The sequence below is a fragment of the Hyla sarda genome, chromosome 2, assembly GCF_029499605.1.
Source record: "Hyla sarda isolate aHylSar1 chromosome 2, aHylSar1.hap1, whole genome shotgun sequence".
NCBI lineage: Eukaryota > Metazoa > Chordata > Amphibia > Anura > Hylidae > Hyla > Hyla sarda.
In genome coordinates this window covers 259,543,065-259,565,396 of record NC_079190.1, presented here as the reverse complement: position 1 = coordinate 259,565,396, position 22,332 = coordinate 259,543,065, and the positions used below count along the sequence as shown (strand labels likewise).

Below are 22,332 nucleotides of genomic sequence, written 5' to 3'. Positions count from 1 at the left end.
GTCTTTAAGGTGCGATGATAGGGAAGGTACAAAGGGGGGCAAAATTTGATCAACGTAATTGCTTGCTCTTTGTGTAAGATTATTGTTCCCGGAAATAATGGATCTTCCCTTTAACGGGCTCGTCCCTTTGTGCATTTTAGGTAATGCATATATAGTAGCTATAGTAGGCTTGGGATTTAATATATATATATATCATTTCATTTTCAGATATTCAGCCCTCAGATTGAGCCAAAGACAGAAGTGATCTAAGTTGCTGCAGGTAAGTGTTAGTAGGATCGCTAGGTAATAGATGGTACATTTCCCTGTCATCTAAAATGTTGTAAACCATCTCACAATATTTTTTGGTGTCTAATATCACTATATATTTCTCCTTTATCAGAAGGCTTTATAGTGATCATTTCATTATTCCTCAACATGTCTAGAGCTTTAGATTCTTCATTTGTTAAGTTATTTTAGATTTTATGCCTCTGAGGATGTATTTGTTGCATATCATTAGTTACCAAATTAACAAAGGTGTAAATTTGTGGATACTGTGACAGGGACGGATACATTTTTGATCTTGGTTTTAAATCAGTAATTGGAGCTGGACCAATGGCTCCTTTTCCCTCAGCTTCATCTAACAGGAATTGAAGAGTATTAGTGGTCACCAAATCTTGTTGAAGTTTCCTTTCCTCATTTCTATGAGGACTATTATGCCATTTAACCCCTTAAGGACGCAGCCCTTTTTCACCTTAAGGACTGAGCCCTTTTTCGCAATTATGACCACCGTCACTTTACGAATTAATAACGCGAAAACGCTTTTACCGAATATTCTGATTCTGAGATTGTTTTTTCGTGACATATTCTACTTTATTTTGTTGGTAAATTTTTGGCGTTAATTGCATCCTTTTTTGGTGAAAAATCCCAAAATTTCATGAAAATTTAGAAAATTTAGCATTTTTCTAACTTTAAAGCTCTCTACTTGTAAAGAAAATGGATATTCCAAATAAATTAAATTTTTCTTCACAAATACAATATGTCCACTTTATGTTGGCATCATAAAAGTAACATATTTTAGCTTATTGAAAAAATTAGAGGGCTTCAAAGTAGAGCAGCAATTTTCAAAAATGTCATGAAAATTGCTAAATCTGAAGGGACAGATGTTACAGAACTACAACTCCCAGCATGCCTGGGCAGTCGAGGCATGCTGAGAGTTGTAGTTTGGCAACATCTGGAGGACTACAGTTTGGGCACCACTGTAAGTGGTCTCCAAACTGTGACCCTCCAGATGTTGCAAAACTACAACTCCCAGCATGCCCAGAGAGCCTTTGGCTGTCTGGGCATGCTGGGAGTTGCAGTTTGGCCCCCCCAGTGGTTGCCACAGTAAAGATCGATTTACTTTCACTTTCAATCCCCCCCCCCCCACTGTCGATTCCCTACCTGAGCAAAGATCCAGCAGGCTCCAGCAAAGATCCCAGGTCCCCAGGCATCTTCTCCTGCAGGTACAGCCTCCATCTTCTTCCCAGAGCCCCTCGACATCCAGGGGCGGACAGAATGGGGGGTCGCCATGGCAACCCCCTGTCCTGCGCTGCCATTGGTCAGAACTCCGTTCTGAGTAATGGCAGGGGATAGGAGGAGATCGCAGCTTTGCGACCTCACTCCTATTCTTTAGGCTGATCGGGGCTGTTGCTGACAGCTCCGATCAGCCCTATTTTCCGGGTGATCGGGTCACCAGAGACCCGATCAGCCCGGAATTGGAGAAAATCGCATGTCTGAATTGACATGCGATTTTCTCCGATCGCCAACATGGGGGGGTCTCAGGACCCCCCTGGGCGATGTGCCAGGGTGCCTGCTGAATGATTTAAGCAGGCATCCGGCTCCGGTCCCCAACCGGCTAGCGGTGGGGACCGGATTTCCCACGGGCGTATGGATACGCCCTCGATCCTTAAGGACTCGGAATGCAGGGCGTATCCATACGCCCTGTGTCCTGAAGAGGTTAAACAGTGCCAGTTTACGTGCGAATGAGCTTACATCTTTGATCCAATCAAACTCGTGAAATTGTGGAGTGGGTGAGAAGGACAATCCTCTCTTCAAAAGACTTTCTTCTGCACTGGTCAGCGAATAACTGGACACATTTAAAATTTGCATACTGTCATCATACATGTTAGTATTCCCATGATCCTTCAGCTCAGACTTCAAATCTAAATATGACGAGGAGGTTGCCCCGGCATCGAGTTCAGCAAACCCATCTGCATGCCCCCTAAAAAAGGCATATTTTAATGTGTTTGAAGGTACAGTATTCATGAGTCTTTGCGTAGTAGGGATTCTTACTTGGGCCACATTTGGCCCAGTCCCCTGACTCATCTGTAGAGGTTGCGCAGGTATTGCCACTGTGTTTAGAGAAGGTACCAATGACTCAGAAGCTCCAAATGTACCATATTGACCACATGATGTATTATTTTTTTTGTATCACTTGTCTTTTTTTTGGTATGGTTGTTTGCGATTAGTATCTTTATTACTATATGGTCTCTTATATTTGTGTTTTACACTGGGCTGACTGCTAGAGTCAGAAAAATATTCCGTACCAGATGTATCTGACTCTGATCTAGATTGAGTATGGACTGGCCCATAAGGTGTTTTTGGATTATACTGCTTTTCTTTGTATGTATAAACTCTACCGGTAGGGAAATCAGTGTAGTCTCTGATGTATTTTTGATGTTTCCTTTCTTTTATTTCACTTTTGAATACTTTGATATGTTTTTGTAATTTTTGCTCCAAGGGGATATATTCTGGGTTATTTGCAAAACTCTGTATTTGTTTGATTTCAGTTTCAAGTTGGTTAGATACTTTTTGTAAATGGTTCTTTTCGTATTCTAACAAACAGGTAATTAATCTGAGCAAATTCTCTGTCTGCAAATTCTCCCACCCTCTTAGGAAGTTTTCGTCTTCCCTGTGGGTACTGGGTGTTAGGGGAGATCTCAAACCCCTATATACTAGTTTCTGTTGCGAGTATGTGTCCAAGCTAGACACTTCCCACCATGTGCGAATACAGGACTTATAGGTTTTTGTTAATGTTTTAAATGCTTGTAAGATGTCTATTTGGTTGAGAGGTAAATTTACAACTGAAAAAACATGTGTAACTTCTGATAAAAAGGTTCAAGGGTTGTGACATCGCCCAATGAAAAATAAATAAAAAATGTAAATAGTAATGACAATATCTAAAATTATATAAGAACTCTAACCCATAACAATAAATTGTAAGAAATAATATTATTACTATTTTCATTTAATAGAATACGTGACTATAAATTGGATTAAAATATACTTACCAGAATTGGTGGATGTTCAGTTGATGGAGATGTGCTGACTTGTGATGAACAGGGCTCTAGTGCCATAGATAACTATAAGATAATGGAGGAAAAATCAAGGGATGATAAAATAATTTATAAACTAATAATATCTGTCAACTAGTTAGCCATACTAAGTCCCCAATCTGCTATAATTATTGTAAATAGCCAAAAGTCATCTAGTGACCAAGAAATAACATCCTATCAATCTATAGAAATGCACTGTATCTACTGTATACATAATTAAAATATAGAGTAGTTCGGAGTAGCCGTATTAGTCCAGTGATGCAAAAAGCAAAATCATCGGTAGTTGCAGTATCTTGTAATTCTTTTTTTATTGGACTAACAAGATTTTGTAGAGACAAGCTTTCGGGATTCTTCCCTTTATCAAGTCATAAGCATTTCTGAGCTCACAAGGAGAAAACACACGTTCTATCTCACGTTCTATCTCTGCATATTTTGTGAGCTAGAACGTGTGTTTTCTCCTTGTGAGCTCAGAAATGCTTATGACTTGATGAAGGGAGGAATCCCGAAAGCTTGTCTCTACAAAATCTTGGTAGTCCAATAAAAAAAGGTATTACAAGATACTGCAACTACCGATGATTTTGCTAATTAAAATATAGTAATAGAAACACTGGTGTTTAAACACTCATTAAGGTATTAATATAAGGCAGGAATGTCAGAAATGATATGCAGATATTGATGAATCTTATATCTATAATATATTAACATTATGTATATCAGCAGCAATAAGCAGGAAAAATACATAAGATACTGATGACCATTTATTTTTTTATTTTGGGAGACCATAAAATTATGTATATCACTAGAGATGAGCGAACTTTTCAAAAATTCGATTCGGACGATTCGCCGAATTTTCCGAAAAAGTAAGTTTCGATCCAAATTTTTTTGGTGGCGAATCTATATAAAAAAGGCAATTTCTAGCCTACATACAGCCTCTATAGGGGTATAGAACACTTTGCTGTGTTCTAAAACGCATATGGAGTGTGCTGGGGTAGTGAAATAATACTGTTATTCAGAATAACATGCAGATTGCCGGCATCGCTTTTAGAATCACTGCCGCACAGCAGCACAATGACAGAGCCTGGTGGTGGCATCAGTGTGAGGAGACCGTATAGTGACTGAATGACATAGCGTGGAGGTGTTGGCAGCATGAGGAGACCATTTAGTGGCTGAATGGCACAGCGTGGAGGTGTTGGCAACATGAGGAGACCATATAGTGGCTGAATGACACAGCATGGAGGTGTTGGCAGCATGAGGAGATGATATAGTGGCTGAATAGCACAGCGTGGAGGTGTTGGCAGCATGGGGAGACCATATAGTGGATGAATGGCACAGCCCGGAGTTGCCAGCAGCATGAGAAGGCACTAGGCCTTCACAATCCCTAAGATTAAAAGATGAATTAAGAAATTTAAACCGAAGATTTTGGAGAGCAAGTGCTACCTATGAGAAAATTTAAAATTCCCAGACCCAGGCCCTACAGCGGCATCAGTAAACAATATATTGCCTGAATGACACAGCCTGGAGTTGGCTGATGCACAAGTACACACCAGGGCTTAACAATCCCCCCAAAAAAACAACACAATTTTTGAAATTTTTGAAAAAGATTTTGGATAGCGGGTGCTACCTATGAGAAAATTGGAAATTACCAGACCCAGGCCCAGCAGTGCCATCATTTTTTTTATTTGAAATTTAAAACAACCTTTGCATGTCCCGGACCCCATCGTGTGGGTACAAAGGACCAAATCCAACAAGCCCCCACAGCAACATCAGTAAAGCATATATTGCCTGAATGACACAGCCTGGAGTTGTCTGGTTTGTGAGTACACAGCAGGGCTTCACAATCCCCCCCAAAAAGCACCACAAATTTAGAAATTTGTGAAAAAGATTTTGGTTGCAGGTGCTACCTGTGAGAAAATTAGAAATTCCCAGACCCAGGCCCCACAGCGGCATCAGTAAACCATATATTGCCTGAATGACACAGCCTGGAGCTGGCTGATGCACGAGTACACACCAGGGCTTCACAATCCCCCCCCCCCCAAAAAAAAAAAAACACCACAATTTTTGAAATTTTTGTAAAAGATTTTGGATAGAGGGTGCTACCTATGAGAAAATTTGAAATGACCAGACCCAGGCCTAGCAACGCCATCATTTTTTAATTTGAAATTTAAAACAACCTTTGTGTGTCCCGGACCCCATCGTGTGGGTGCGAAGGACCAAATCCAAAAAGCCACCACAGCAACATCAGTAGAGCATATATTGCCTGAATGACACAGCCTGGAGTTGTCTGATTCACGAATACACAGCAGGGCTTCACAATTCCCCCCCAAAAACACCACAATTTTAGAAATGTTTGAAAAAGATTTTGGATAGCGGGTGTTACCTATGAGAAAATTTGAAATTACCAGACCCAGGCCCCACAGCAGCATCAGTAACCCATATATTGCCTGAATGAAACAGCCTGGAGTTGGCTGATGCACGAGTACACACCAGGGCTTCACAATCTCCCCCCAAAAAACACCACAATTTTAGAAATGTTTGAAAAAGATTTTGGATAGCGGGTGCTACCTATGAGAAAATTTGAAATTACCAGACCCAGGCCCAGCAGCGCCATCATTTTTTTATTTGAAATTTAAAACAACCTTTGCGTGTCCCGGACCCCAGCGTGTGGATACGAAGGACCAAATCCAACAAGCCCCCACAGGGCTCATGTGGCCGTGAGATGTAGGCGCAACTTCTCCATTGCCCTGACCGGCCATTGTTTCCAAGACTTCTCGCCAAGGCAAACCATGTGAAGAACAGTGTGACACCGCTGTGACCTGCACACATGGTATGCTGAAGGGCCACTGAGACTTGTCCGTGCAGTGGAGGCTTAAGACACAGTGGAGGATGTGGAGGCGGAGTAGCACACTGGACCAACGGGCTGACAGAGTGTAGCAGGAAGCAGCATTGAGTACACACCAGGGCTTCAGAATCCCAAAGAAAAAACAACCATTTAAAAAAAAAATGTAAGAATATTTAGGACAGCGGGTGCTGTCCTAAATATTCTGTGTGTGTACTTGTGCATCAGCCTGGAGTTGGCTGATGCACAAGTACACACCAGGGCTTCACAATCCCCCCCAAAAACAACACAATTTTTGAAATTTTTGAAAAAGATTTTGGATAGCGGGTGCTACCTATGAGAAAATTTGAAATGACCAGACCCAGGCCCAGCAACGCGATAATTTTTTAATTAGAAATTTAAAACAACCTTTGCGTGTCCCGGGCCCCATCGTGTGGGTACGAAGGACCAAATCCAACAAGCCCCCACAGCAACATCAGTAAAGCATATATTGCCTGAATGACACAGCCTGGAGTTGTCTGATTCACAAATACACAGCAGGGCTTCACAATTCCCCCCAAAAAACACCACAAATTTAGAAATTTTAGAAAAATATTTTGGATAGCGGGTGCTACCTATGAGAAAATTTGAAATTCCCAGACCCAGGCCGCACAGCAGCATCAGTAAACCATATATTGCCTGAATGACACAGCCTGGAGTTGGCTGATGCACGAGTACACACCAGGGCTTCACAATCCCCCCCCCCCCCCCCCCCCCAAAAAAAACAACACAATTTTTGAAATTTTTGAAAAAGATTTTGGATAGTGGGTGCTACCTATGAGAAAATTGGAAATTACCAGACCCAGGCCCCACAGCGGCATCAGTAAACCATATATTGCCTGAATGACACAGCCTGGAGTTGGCTGATGCATGAGTACACACTAGGGCTTCACAATAACCCCCCCCCCCCCCCAAAAAAAAAAAACACAACAATTGTAGAAATTTATGAAGAAGACTTTTGGATAGCGGGTGCTACCTATGAGAAAATTAGAAATTCCCAGACCCAGGCTCAGCAGCACCATCAGTAAACCATATATTGCCTGAATGACACAGGCTCGAGTTGGCTGATGCATGAGTACGCACCAAAGCTTCACAATCCCTAATAAAAAAGGCAAACATTTTTTACGAAAAATTTTTACGAAAATTTAGGACGGAGAGTGCTCTCTATATATTAAAAGAATGGCGCAGCCTGGAGTTGGCTGCAGCATGAGGAGACCATTGAAATGTGTGATTTTTTTATTTGAAATTTAAATCAAAATTTGTGTCCCGGACCCAGCCGTGTCGGTGCAAAGGACCTAATCTCACAAGCCCCCACAGGGCTCATGTGGCCGTAAGACATACGCGCAACGTCTCCATAGCCCTGACTGGCCATTTTTTGTTTTTGTACATTTGTTTAAGAACAAGCGCATATCCAAGAGTCCAGAAGACTCTATAATGCAGGACGGTGGACCTCCAAAAGACATTCTTCTATAAAATAATTTTTTATGAAATAAAGAAGCAGAATTCATCCCTCTCCGTGTTTTTTTTTTGAAAATTTTACTTAAAAAATCACACGCAACAAGCGTTCAATGGTGTAATGGTTATTATTCTGGAAAATTCAAGTTTATTACTGTGATAATTATCAGAAAATTTGAAAAAAACATTACCCAAGAGTGTTTAATAACCCCATACATTGCACCATTAATGTTGAAATTTAAATAAAGCATGTATGTATGTACAGTGGTCCCTCAACATACGATAGTAATTCGTTCCAAACGAGCCATCGTTTGTCGAATCCATCATATGTTGAGGGATTCCTGCAATGTAAAAAAGTAAAGTCATACTCACCTGTTCCCGCCGCTCCGGACCGCGTCCCGCCGCTCCCGATGGTGTCCCCGCCACTCCTGATGGTGTCCCTGGGCCTCCGCTGGGCTCTCCTGGTCTTCTCCGATCCTCCGCTGTCTTCTCAGGTCCTTCGCTGTCTTCCGAAGGCTTTACTGGGCCTACATAGCGACGTCATTACACCGCTGCGTACACCGTTCCTAATGGATGACGGGACAGCGTGCGCAGCAACGTATTGACATCACCGAAGAGGGCCGAGAAGACACCGGAGGACCAGCGCTGGACCCAAAGGGCACCCCGGAGCATCGTGGAGGGGTAAGTAATACTCACCGCACCACTTGGGGAACATTAAGCTGCTATCCGGCAGCAGCTTAAGCATTTTGCGCTGCCGGATAGCACTTAATGCGAAGGCCCTGACATAAAGAAGCATCATATGTCGATGCTGACATCGACATGCGATGGCCTCTGAGAGGCCATCGTATGTCGATTTGATCATATGTCGGGGCCATCGTAGGTCGGGGGGTCACTGTATTGCCGGACAGCCAGTGACTGTCCACGCATTTTGGGAGACATAAAGAAGCATCATATGTCGATGCTGACATCGACATGCGATGGCCTCTGAGAGGCCATCGTCTGTCGATTTGATCATATGTCGGGCCATCGTATGTAGGGGGGGGGGTCACTGTATTTCAAAAATCCTAAAATTAAAGGCCCAAGCCCAGAAGCATCATGAAGTCAAGTAGTTCCTGAAAGACACAGGAGCAGTCAGGAGTAGGCATCAGCAGTACCCAAGAGGCTTTAATAACCCCTTACATTGAACGATCAATCGGGAGATCGAGCAGTAACAGGTGTGTTATGCCCTCAGATGTCCGGGGCTGCACGCGTGCTACACTGAACGGACCAGCGTGTGTCTATCTTTCACCGACAGGTGCGGGTAACCCGCTGAACCCCGTTTGCGATAGGGATCAGGGATTGCAATTATTTGTCAGGAAAGAAGAATCTGGAGACACGACCGCTGGCTGATAACGGGAGCTTAGGCCTCTCTCTGCGACTCCTGCTGCCACTTGCCCCAAGTCTGCTGCCAACTCTGCCTGAAGTATTTAGGTCTCTGCCACTCCTCTGTGCACGTCCTGGCACTTCTCTACCTGACATACTTAGTACGTTTATGAGGGTATTACAATACGCTACACTACTCTTTAAACAGTATTTCTCTAGAACAGCAGCAGGTGATTACTTACGGCTGTCCTTTCACAGTATGTAGGCCCTTTACAGATTAACAGGTACAAGATGGTACACTACTTGGATGTACCTATGCGGTATGCACTGATGAGGGCAGTAATATGCCTAACTATACGCAGACAAAACTCTATATTTTTGTAAAACACCAGCCTGTGAATACTATTGTTTGGACTTTGACAGTATGGAGCACTTTGACAGATTAACAGGTCCTAGTCCTAAATGGTACAATACTTGGATGTACCTATGCGGTATGCACTGATGAGGGCAGTAATATGCGTAACTATATGCAGAAAAAACTCTGTATTTTTGTAAAACACCAGCTGGTGAATACTATTGTTTGGACTTTGACGGTATGGAGCACCTTGACAGCTTAACAGGTACTAAATGGTACAATACTTGGATGTACCTATGCGGTATGCGCTGATGAGGGCAGTAATATGCGTAACTATATGCAGAAAAAACTCTGTATTTAAAAAAGAAAAAACAGCGGTGAATACTATTGTTTGGACTTGCACAGTATCTAGCCCCTTGACAGATTAACAGGTACAAAATGGTACAAAGGCACTACAGTCCTCTGAACAATCACATATTTCTGAACAGCAGCAGGACCCAACAGTGCAGCACCACAAAAAAAAACATTAAAAAAAAATACAGGGATTAAACACTAAATTGCACTCTGTCACACAATTCTGAGTAGCAGAAGATTTGTGGAGCAAAAAAAATTAACTCAATTGGGCTGAAAAATGAGGAGATAAGATGCTTCAGAAAGTTCAGGCAGCTTGGAGATCTGTATGAGGCAGCTGACAGCTATCTCTGCTGCAATGCTCAATAACGTAAATGTCAGGGTCCGGACTCGTATGCGGGGAGGACACAGGAGTGGATCCTCTGTGTCAGTGAGGCGATGGTGTGGGCCGTACAGGGGGAACGGAATTTAAGGGGTTACTGGTATTCACCAGAGCTCGCCGCAAAGCAGGATGGACTTGCTGCGGCAGGTAACCCCCAGGTCGTTCCACCGGATAGCGACTCAACCTCACTGACAGCTGAGACAGGCGCGGTACACAAGGAGAAGGCAAGGCCAGGTCAGACGTAGCAGAAGGTCAAGGCAGGCGGCAAAGATTCGTAGTCAGGGGCAACGGCAAAGGGTCTGGATACACAGGCTAGGGAACACACAAAACGCTTTCTCAGGGCACTAGGGCAACAAGATCCGGCAAGGACAGGAAGGGGGAGTGGGTTTTTATGTGTTACACAGATTGGGACAGGCACCAATTAATGGTGCACTGGCCCTTTAAATCTTAGTAAGCCGGCGCCTGCGCCCTAGGGAGCGGGGCCGCACGCGCCGGGAAGGAGCAGCAGCAGGTGTGCGGTGAGTGACATGGGACACAATCCGTTAGTGGACACGTTCCGTCCCACGGATCGCGTCCCCACCGGTGACAGAGGAGCAGCGCTCGCGGTCAGCGGCGCTGACCGGAGCACTGCATACAGGGGGACGCCGCGAGCGCTCCAGGGAGGCAGCGGGACCCGGAGCGATCGCCGTTACTGTGAATAGGAGGTTTAGCTATCAATGATCCTTCTCAGTGTTACAGCAAAGCACTCTGCACTCCTGTCGTTCCCTAATGCTGATGTGACTAGCAGTTGCAGTGTAACGCTGTGGTATGAGCTATTCACACACACACAGTCCCGTCCTCTCCATCTGAGTGCATAGATGAAATGAAGAGAGGCAAGATGGCCGCCGATTATATAGGGGCTGGGACATCACAGGGGTCAGTGAACACTGATAGGCTGCATCTCACATGTGATTCAGGGTCAGCCCACCTACCTTTATTCCCGCCGCTGTTTCCCGCCCTCTCATAATCCCCTGCCCCATGTACTCACATGTGGATGCGCCATCTTAGGTCTCCAATAGCCTGGAACGCTGTAAAATGGAGTTTAATGAAGCGATTCGCACGATCGAATCGTGGCGATATTCGTATTCGTTGCAAATCAAATTTTTCATGAAATTCGTAACGAATTCAGGTTCGTCAACTTCGATTCGCTCATCTCTACATATCACTCACTTACCTACCTGAAAAATGAATAAGTATTAACTTATTAACCTGTATAAACTGCATGTCATCCACTTGTAAAATCATTAAGTTCTAGTTATTGGCATTGTAAATCGAATCCATCTGAAAAATAACTAAGTTTAAAATCATGTGCACTGATGAGGAGAAATGTAGAAGTCCCGTGTTCAAAGTCTTAAAACATGCGCAGTAAAAGAGTGAACACAGTAAATAAACTAAGTCCGAAAACATGCGCAGTGATTACCTGTCAGGTAGAGAAAGTGTAAAAGTGACGGATGAGTCTAAGTCCACGGACTTGCGCGCAATTTCAAGCATGCGCACAGTGGACTTTTGAGAACCATAATGTTAAAGTTTACTGACATGCGCCGCATTCATGGTTAGATTGCTTCTAGGGGAATCATGTGAATGAGTGATGTCACATTACCTACGACAAATGATTGACTATGGAGGACGCCAAGCAATTAATTACGATAATGAGAGAGTCTATAAATATCCGGTAACCCGTGATCCTGACGTGCCTCACATTTTTTGATAAAGCCATTTGAAAATGGCGAAACGTTAAAGAAAGGGAGGATTATGTTTCAACAATAACGCTGTGCCAGTGTCCCAGTTTAGTTGGTAATCCTCGTGCCCGAGCTGCAGCAGGGCGCCGGAACTAACTAGGCAGAATAGCCTAAACACGAATCTGTTTGACAGACATTGAGCAATATCTATTGTACGGAGTTAGCTGTGCACAGCGTTTAAGATTTTAAAATACCACTGCCATCTAGTGGCAAGAAGTTTGAATTAGACAAGCCTGGGAATAAGTTTGAGAAGTACTAATGAAAGTTAATTTTTAGGGGATCTTTAGTCAGGGTAAATCCTGAGGGGATTTATTTCCCCAAGTAGATTGTTTGTTAATTAAGTTGGCCCAGAGATTCCTAGGGGATGTAGCTTGTGCAGGTTGACTTTATTAAGTTGGGCTTCTAGAGTAATTTATCTTTTCTATTTACACTTGTGTTTTATTGATACCCCGGATCTATGTCCCCTGAGGATCCCGTATAGAATAAAACGTGTGAAACATATTGGGACACGGGTACTATATGCTGGGTCCTCTTGACCAAGTGAGGTCCACATTTGAGTTGTTTTCCGGGGTTTCTTTTGTTTTTGGTGGATGAATATGAGTAATTTGATCCAATTGTGTTCCAATTTTCTTAGGTCGTAATTGAAAGAAACTTATCACCCTTATTGATAATATTTAGGTCATAATTGGTTATTACCCCATATTTTTGCCCTTTTAATCTTTAACATTTTACTAATATATCATTAAAAGTTTTATGCTACTGCGATAGTATTTCTTTTGCAAAAACCTCAATGCAGAATTAATTCAACGGAGGAAAGCACCCAAACCATTATTTTCATTTAGCCCCAATGGCTTTGTGGCATTGAGGCAAATAATCTATCTTGATTCACGCTGTAGAAGCTTCACTTGACTATCCCCCCCTTCTGGTGGGACGTCAAATCTGTCAATACAAAAAAAAATTATTGTTTTTACATCACTGTTATGCATGTCTCTAATATGATTAATAAACACAGTGGAACCTATTCCTGTGCGCATTGAATGTAAATGTTCTTTCACTTGTATTACTTGCTGCTGGTAGTAACGCCAGCATCCACAAACAAGGGTGTATGCTAGAGATAAGCGAATTTCTGAAAACTTTTCTGGAAACAAATCGGTTCGGTCCATATTTATTTGCGGTGAATCGCTATTAAAAAAGGCAATTTCTGGCCTACAGAGAGGCTCAATAGGGGTGTAGAACACTTTGCCTTGTCCTAACACACATAGGGAGTATGAGTATGCTGTGCTAATAAAATAATACTGTTATTCAGTATGACATGCAGATTACAGGCATTGCTATTAGAATCACTGCCGCAGAGCGTCTGGATGTGGCAGATTTTTTAATGTCATTTTTATTTTATTAAATTTTAATTTTTTGATAACCCATTCTGGTGAGCATCGAGCTGGAGGTCTTCTGCCAGGCGAGATACCACCTGTTCCAGCATCTGCCTCTCAGCACCCCCCTGATTGTGAAAGTGCAAATGTTTCATTTAATCAGTTATGGTTCATTGTTATCGCTCCAAGCTGTTTCATTGGATTCTTGTGATATTTCCACTGGTAATATGACATCAACGAACATAGGGCCTCAGTCTTGAAAAGATTACATAGATTTTTTTAAATTTAAGATTTATATTAGATTCAGAAGTTTAATGTCCCGGCGTTTACTTTTGAACTAATACTGTATGACCATAAAACCCAATCTAACAAGGAGTCACATGGCGGCAGAATGACAGAACCGAGAGGTGGCAGCAGCATGAGGAGACCATAATCTGGCACAATGACACAGCCTGGAATTGGTGGCAGCAAGAGGAGACAATAGGGCTTCACAATCCCTAAGATTAAAAGATGCATTTTCAAATTTAATTTGAAGATTTATGGTAGCTAGTGCTACCATAACATTTTTTAGGTAATGTCCCAGGCCCAACAGCATGAATAAACTATAAAGTGGCTGAATGGCACAGCCTGGAGTTGGCAGGATCATGAGAAGAACATATAGTGGCTGAATGACACAACCTGGAGTTTGTGGCAGCAAGTGGAGACCATATAGTGGCTGAATGGCACAGCCTGGAGTTGGTGGCAGCATGAGGAGACCATATAGTGGCTGAATGGCACAGCCTGGAGGTGTTGGCAGCATGAGGATAACATATGGTGGCAGAATGAGACAGACTGGAGGTGGCAGCAGCATCAGGAGTCCTGAAAGTGACCCGAAGTGACCCGGAGTGGTGCAGTGGGTAGCAATACCAGTACTCAGTGACGAAGGTGGGTGAAAAAAGGTCTAATGCCTAGGAATGTTTGTAACTGGGGAGCAGCGCCTTAAATCTGTTTGGCACTATCCATATTTGTGAAGTGTGGCACCATGGTCAATCTACTCTGATGCATCAGGCATTGGTGGGTGGAAATCCTGGCTGATCCATGCCTGATTTCATCTTCACAAAGTGAAGTCAGTCTCCCCACATTTTTCATGGACAGAAGAGTTCTCCTTGAGGTGACTATGGCCCCTGCTGCACTAAACACCCGCTCTGATGGCACACTACTGGCCGGGCAGGACAGCTTTTCCAGGGCAAACTCTGCTAGTTGTGGCCACAAATAAAGTTTGGCTGCCCTGAAGTCCAGTGGATCTTTAAGGTGTGTTGGCATGGTCATGACAAGGTATGCCACCACCTGCTGGTTCGGGTCATGCTCCAGGTCTGCCCGCTGCTGATGAGTTGCTTCACTATGCAGGTGAAGAAAGGTACTCATCAGCGACTGTAGACTCAGGCTGCTACTGATGGAGCTGGTACTGCTCCTGCCACCCCACCCCTCCCCGCCAGCCATGGCAGTTGGAAGGTGAGTGCAGAGGGCCCCCCAAGTCAGACCTGCGAAAGAATGGAGGATGGCGCCAAAAGGCATCGGCCAACTTACTACATAGGATGTCTCTGTAGTAGGTCAGTTTGTCCTCCCTCTCAGTGGGTGTAAAAAAGGCCCCCATTTTGTGCCAGAAGCGAGGGTCAATAAGGTGGAGAGTCGGAAGTCATCCCGCGGCCGAATGGTGACAATACGGCGGTCTCTACACAAACAACTGAGAATGCATCGTGCCATTTGTGCAAGTGACTCGGAGAGACTCCCTGCCTTCATCTCCACTGCATACTGCCACGGTGTATCTGGTTCCTCATTCTTGCCTTCCTCATAACCCTCTAGCTCTTCTGGCTGTTCCTGCTCCTCCTTTCCTATCAGATGACTAGAAAAAATGCCCATTTCCCGAAACCTAAACTGTGCTCCACTATGCCCCTCCTCCAGTTCAGCCCCCACAGAGCTCATGTGGCATTGAGATGTTTGCACCACGTCTCAAGTGCCCTGACGAGCCAAAGTTTCCAACATGTGTAGGAAATGAAGCAGTGGAATGACGTCGTTCATCCTGTAATCCCGGTGATAATGTGGCTTCCTCAAAGGGCCTGAGAAAACGGCAGGTGTCACGTATGAGCTGCCACTGGTTGACATTGAAGCTACACAGGGGAGTACCCCTATCCACTTGGATCATCAAGAAATCGGTGATGGCTTTTCTTTGTTCGTATAGTCCGTCCAACATATGGAGGGTGGAATTCCAACGTGTGGCAACGTGTGGCAATGTTGGGGGATACCGTTCTGACACTGCTGCTCAAGGAGGGTGTGCTTTGTGGTGTACGAGTGGCTGAAGTGCATGCAAAGTTTCCTTCCCAGGATGTCTAGCAAATGGGGGAACTCTTCAGGAACCGCTTGATAACCAGATTGAATACATGTGCAATGCAGGGCGCATGGCTCAGCCTTCCTTGTTGCAGTGCAGACAAGATGATATTCTTCCCGTTGTTAGTCACCATGGTTGCCATTTCCAGTTTTCGTGGAGTAAGCCATGCTCTGATTTCTTTATAAATTACTTTTAGCAGTTCCTCGACTGTGTGACTCCGTTCATCAAGGCAAACAGCTGTGAAGAACAGTGTGACACTGCCGTGCCCTGCACACTTGGTATCCTGAAGTGGCACTGAGACTTGTCCATGCAGTGGAGGCTGAGGAGGCGGGTCGCACACTGTCAAAGGACCAACGGTCTGAGAGCATGAAGGAGGAAGCGGCGTGACCTGTCCAAGTTGCTGTTGTGGCTGTGCAGGAACCACATTTACCCGTAGTTACAGCTCCATACGTTGGCGCTGCCATGCACTTTTGAACACACCGACAGGCTCAAGGACTGGCTCACCTTCTCTTGTACAAAATTATGCAGTGCTGGTACTGCCTTATTCACAAAGAAATGACGGCTTGGGAATCTCCACCTCAGCTCGGCACAAGCCCTCAATTCTCTGAAAGGGGCAGAGTCCACCACTTGAAAAGGGTGGGACTGCAGCACCAGCAACTTAGACAGGAGTACACAGCACCAGCAACTTAGACAGGAGTACATTCAACTTCTGCGCCGTTGGATGAGTGGGCGCATACTGTTGTCTCTTGGACATGGCTTCGCCGATGGATTGTTGGCGAAATGGCTGACTAAAAGTGGGAGAAGCAGGAGCATCTGGAGCAACAGAAGGAGGGTATGACACACAGCTCCTTTCGGCTGAGGTGGTGGAGCCTTGGCTGGATGAAGGAGGGAGCGGCTGGCCACTGGGTGATGCAGCAGGCTGGACCACTACATCGAAGCATGTGTTGACACAGGGCTTCTGCCAACATATCTTGCATGTGGCTGCGTGAACCTCCTCCAAATGCCTGATGAAAAACTGCCACACCGCCGAGTAGCTGATTTTCCTACCTAAAGTCCGCACTAATTGACTGCCAATGCTCCGTCTCCAGGTGGTCTCCTCCGGGCACGTTTGGCTCCAGAATTTCCACTTCTGCCACCATGCTGACTGCCAACCATGCTACCACATTGCTGGCTCAGCTGCTGCCTCAAGGGAAACCTGCAACACTCTTCTCCTGATGATGATGAAGCCCCTTCTGCACCCGGCTCCCAATTGCGATTGGCTTCATCATCATCAAGAAGCGTCTGCACCTCACTGATGTCCCCCTCAGGTTCCTCAACAGTGTCTGGTTCGGGACCCTCAACCCTGGCAACACCACCTCCCACGTCAATCTCCTCATCACTACTTGTTGCCTAGAGGAGCAAGCGGCGCATGTCTCCTCCCCTTCTTGGCTGGGCAGTAGCTGCTGACTGTCATCTATTAGATCATCCTTAGTGAATAGTGGAGCTGAACCCACAGCATAAGATACTTATTTATGGGAGGGATCAGCATAGGACAGAGGCAATGGGAGGACAGGGACTGCTCCCAGGCCATGCCAACTGAGGGTTGTGTCTGAGGAACCCACCAACTGTTGGCTAGGGGTGTCAGATGTCACTTGTGATGAAGTGGATGACCGTGTTAACCAATCGACAACATCAGATGGGTTGCTGGTCGAGACACGACCGCAAGCTGATAAGGGGAGCTCAGGCCTCTCGCTGCGACTCCTGCTGCCACTCGCCCCTAGTCTGCGACTTCTGCCTGAAGTATTTATGCCTCTGCCACTCCTCACTTCTCTGCCTGGCACTTCTCTGCCTGACATACTTAGTGCATATATGAGGGTATTACAATACGCTTCACTACTCCTTAAACAGTATTTGTCTAGGACAGCAGGAGGTGATTACTTTTGGCTGTCCTTTGACAGATTAACAGGTACAAAATGGTACACTACTTAGATGTACGTATGTGGTATGCACCTATGAGGGGAAAAAAATGATCTACAGTACACTTGGATAACGTATCTTTGTAAAACCGCAGTCGGTGATTACTTTTGCCTGGACTTTCCCAGTATGTAGACTTGTTACAGATTTACAGATACAAAATAGTAGACTGCTTTGATGTAGGTATGTGGTATGCACTTATGAAGGCAGAAAAATGCACTACAATGAGCCTAAAAACTATGAGTTTTGTAATACACCAGCCAGTGAGTAATTTTGCTTAGACTTTCACAGTATGTAGGCCCTTGACAGATTAACAGGTACAAATGGTACACTTATTAGATGTACGTAAGTGGTATGCACGTATGAGGGAGAAAAAATGCGCAACAATACGCAGAAAAAACTCTGTATTTTTGTAAAACACCAGCTGGCGATTACTTTTGCCAGGACTTTCCCTGTATCTAGACTTATCACAGATACAAAATAGTAGACTGCTTTGATGTAGGTATGGGGTATGCATGTATGATGGCAGACAGATGCACTACAGCTGGCTGAAAAAACTTATTTGTGAACAGCAGCTGGACACAACAGTGCAGCACCACAAAAAAAAGAAAACAGGGATTAAACCCTAAATTGCACACTGTCACAGAGTGTTAAGAATGGTGTGAACAGGTTTTTATAATAGAAACAATGGGTGATGGGGGGCTCAATCTATCCAATACATGACATGGGTGCTCTACAAGTATGCAAAAAAGCAATGTAATCCAAACAAGACAAACAGACCGCACACTATTATAGAGAGCACACCAATAATTTATAAGAATTCCATAATTTTATTAAGTACAAAAAAGGGGAAATAGGCACATATAAATTTAATACATGTACAAAATAGTGAACAAAGCTCTAAAACCAATTAAAAAGGCTCATTAGGAGCCACAACACAGTCCTAGCCAGGGGCCATGAACCCCCTAGGCTAGTAAACCACCGTCCTGAAATATGAATAAACATGTGACATACACCATCCGTGTCACAATGAATGAACAGCCCTATGTGCAGGTAGGAAGGTATGATGCAATAGTGTAGTCTAGCAGAGTCAATTCATAAATACCAACTGAATATATGCACAAATAGAAAACCCTGACCATACAAACATCCTACCAGTGTATACAACCTGTGTGTAGACATGTAGAGGTGACCGACATGGAAAAATCAAACAAATAGAACAGGACGGTGCCACGGAGACCCACGAGTTCCGTTGCTACTCGGCGACTTCCTCAGGGAAGTACTGGGAAAAAAATGTGAATATTCGTAATTGCATTGCGAATATTCGCTTCCAACACTACAGACAATATCTTTCACTCATTAAATGTTTGCCATTAGTGATGATGTCACATGAAGGGCTTATAAATAACCCCGCCGACTAGCATGGACAGCCATTGCCATCCATTAGCCTCTTGACAATGTCGTTGTTATGGCAAAACATGTTAAGGAGGGAAAAACAGTTTGCATTTTAACATGTCATATTGTGGTGAAGTTCCTGCAGCACCCGACTTTTTGTATTGAACAGGAGGTTATTGAGCAAGATATATGTGATAGCCTGGTGGGGGTTGTAGGGTATAAGAGGTGTTGCGGTTCTGTATAATAAAGGGCGAGGTTAACCCTTGTCACTCATGACGCCAGGGTGAGGGTTAAAACTCTGTAGTGATGCTGGGCCTATCGACACCCTTCCCAAGAGCGATAGGCGAGTGTAAAATAAATGGATTGTCCACAGCAGTGCTGACCTTAAAACTTGCAGGAACTTTACTGAAGATTTTCTGTACAAGCAGTATCGCTAACAGTCCAGATAACAGAGTCTTTATAAACAGCACAGCAGTGACTGACAATTGCTTAGGACCGGAAAGTTCTCTTAAGTGTAAGATTGTACTTGCATAGATCCGCTGAATTTAGGGGTTGGATTAGGTCCAGAGATCTTGCGGAGATAGCGGGGAATTGTAAGAACTATCCGTCTCTAGCACAGGCCTAGGCCGCAAGGCTTTGGGCCTAGTACTTGTCTTGTAAGCTGCAGAGGTCCTACCTCGTCAAGAGTCAGCAACCCAAGAGAGCGACAATATGGCGCAGCTCCCTTATATGGGCAGGGGCTGGCTGTTTTGGATTGGTCCATATCAGCTGTCACTCACCGTTACAATGGATTGGGTGATCACATGACCAAAACCACCAAAGGTCCTTTAGCAAAAACCCGGTCACATGACCCGCAGGTCCTGCGACGCTAAAACAGTGAGTAATACCATATACATTTATTTATACAGATAATATTTATAAATATTAAATTACTAAGGGGTGACTAGGGGTTAATTAGGAAAGCGAACCCCGACAGTCCTAGGGACTCTAACTTTGGGGACTAATAACCAAGGCACAGTATGAAATACGGTGCCAGGACACCACATATACTGTATACTTTAGTGGTATATTCATCACAGCATTAGTTTTAAGCTCTAGTTTAAGGTATTCTATATTTTAATGTTCACAATAAAGGTTACATTTTAGGGGTGGGGTATCAAAAGGGGAGTTAGTGACTCTGGGCTTTGGCCCTGGGGTTTTGTATTGTTCAGTTTAGAGGACCCCTCACCCTCCTTGGGTTAATTGTGTTTAGTTTTAACCTGTTAAGGACCAAGGGCGTAAACTTACGCCCCTAGTCCCGCTCCCGTGATAAAACGCGGGGTTACACGGTAACCCCGCATCATATCACGGCGGGCCCGGCGTCATAGTGAAGCTGAGCCGCGCGGCTAAAAGTGAAAGTAAAATGTGCCGGTTAGCTCAGGGAGCTGTTCGGGATCGCCGCTGTATAATCGTGGCATCCCGAACAGCTGTACTTCAGGAGGAAGGTCTCTTACCTTCCTTCCTGCAGTCCGATCGCCGAATGAATGCTTCAAGCCTGAGATCCAGGCTTGAGCATTCAATCGCCGAAAACACTGATTCATGCATTCCTATGGAGATGCATCAATCAGTGGTAAAGATCAGTACATGCAATGTTATAGCCCCCCCTGGGGGCTATAATATGGCATAAGAAAAGTGTAATCATTAAAAAATCATTAAAAATGTATCATTAAAAAAAGGGGTAATCCGGTGAAAACCTTTTTTCCTTTAAATCAACTGGTGGCAGAAAGTTAAACATATTTGTAAATTACTTCTATTAAAAAATCTTAATCCTTACAGTATTAATTAGCTGCTGAATGCTACAGAGGAAATTTCTTTCTTTTTGGAACGCTGATGACATCACGAGCACAGTGCTCTCTGCTGACATCTCTGTCCATTTTAGCAACAATGCATAGCAGATGTATGCTAAGGGCAGCATGGTGGCTCAGTGGTTAGCACTGCTGCCTTGCACTGCTGGGGACTTGGGTTCAAATCCCACTAAGGACAACAATAAATAAAGCATTATTATTATTATAATGCCAGCAAAGAGATCTGTGCTCGTGATGTCATCAGAGAGCATTCCAAAAAGAAAAGAATTTCCTCTCTAGTATTCAGCAGCTAATAAGTACAGGAAGGATTAAGATTTTTTAATAGAAGTAATTTACAAATATGTTTAACTTTCTGCCACCAGTTGATTTAAAAGAAAAAAGGTTTTCACCGGAGTACCCCTTTAACCCCTTAACGACGCAGGACATATATTTACGTCCTGCGCCGGCTCCCGCGATATGAAGCGGGATCGCGCCGCGATCCCGCATCATATCGCGTCGGTCACGGCGCTCATCAATGGCCGGGACCCGCGGCTAATACCACACATCGCCGATCACGGCGATGTGCGGTATTAACCCTTTAGAAGCGGCGGTCAAAGCTGACCGCCGCTTCTAAAGCGCAAGTGAAAGTGACCCGGCTGCTCAGTCGGGCTGTTCGGAACCGCCGCGGTGAAATCGCGGCGTCCCGAACAGCTGATCGAACACCGGGAGGGCCCTTACCTGCCTCCTCGGTGTCCGATCGACGAATGACTGCTCCGTGCCTGAGATCCAGGCAGGAGCAGTCAAGCGCCGATAACACTGATCACAGGCGTGTTAATACACGCCAGTGATCAGCATAGGAGATCAGTGTGTGCAGTGTTATAGGTCCCTATTGGACCTATAACACTGCAAAAAAAATGTAAAAAAAAAAGTGTTAATAAAGGTCATTTAACCCCTTCCCTAATAAAAGTTTGAATCACCCCCCCTTTTCCCATAAAAAAAATAAAACAGTGTAAAAAATGAAATAAATAAACATATGTAGTATCGCCGCGTGCGTAAATGTCCGAACTATAAAAATATATCATTAATTAAACTGCACGGTCAATGGCGTACAAGCAAAAAAATTCCAAAGTCCAAAAAAGCGTATTTTGGTCACTTTTTATACCATTAAAAAATGAATAAAAAAGTGATCAAAAAGTCCGATCAAAACAAAAATCATACCGATAAAAACTTCAGATCACGACGCAAAAAATGAGTCCTCATACCGCCCTGTACGTGGAAAAATTACATGATTTTTTTTCCGTTTCGCCGTGCATTTTTGGGTAAAATGACTAATGTCACTTTGCAGTGACATTAGTCATTTTACCCAAAAATGCACGGCAAAACGGAAAAAAAAACATTGTGTGACAAAATCGGAAAAAAACGCCATTTTGTAACTTTTGGGGGCTTCCGTTTCTACTTCAATGTGCGACAAAATCAAACCTATATAAGTAGGGTATCATATTAACCATATGGACC

General features: G+C 44.2%; 1 protein-coding gene across 1 annotated transcript in view; it reads left to right on the top strand.

The window, feature by feature from the left end:
* Positions 1–207: 207 nt before the first annotated feature.
* LOC130356034 (ultra-long-chain fatty acid omega-hydroxylase) overlaps positions 208–22,332 on the top strand; it is a 151,819-nt gene continuing 129,694 nt past the window's right edge. Inside the window, exon 1 of the mRNA XM_056557043.1 lies at positions 208–259. The gene's annotated coding sequence lies outside the window, so the exon portion shown is untranslated. The remainder of the gene's footprint in view (positions 260–22,332) is intronic.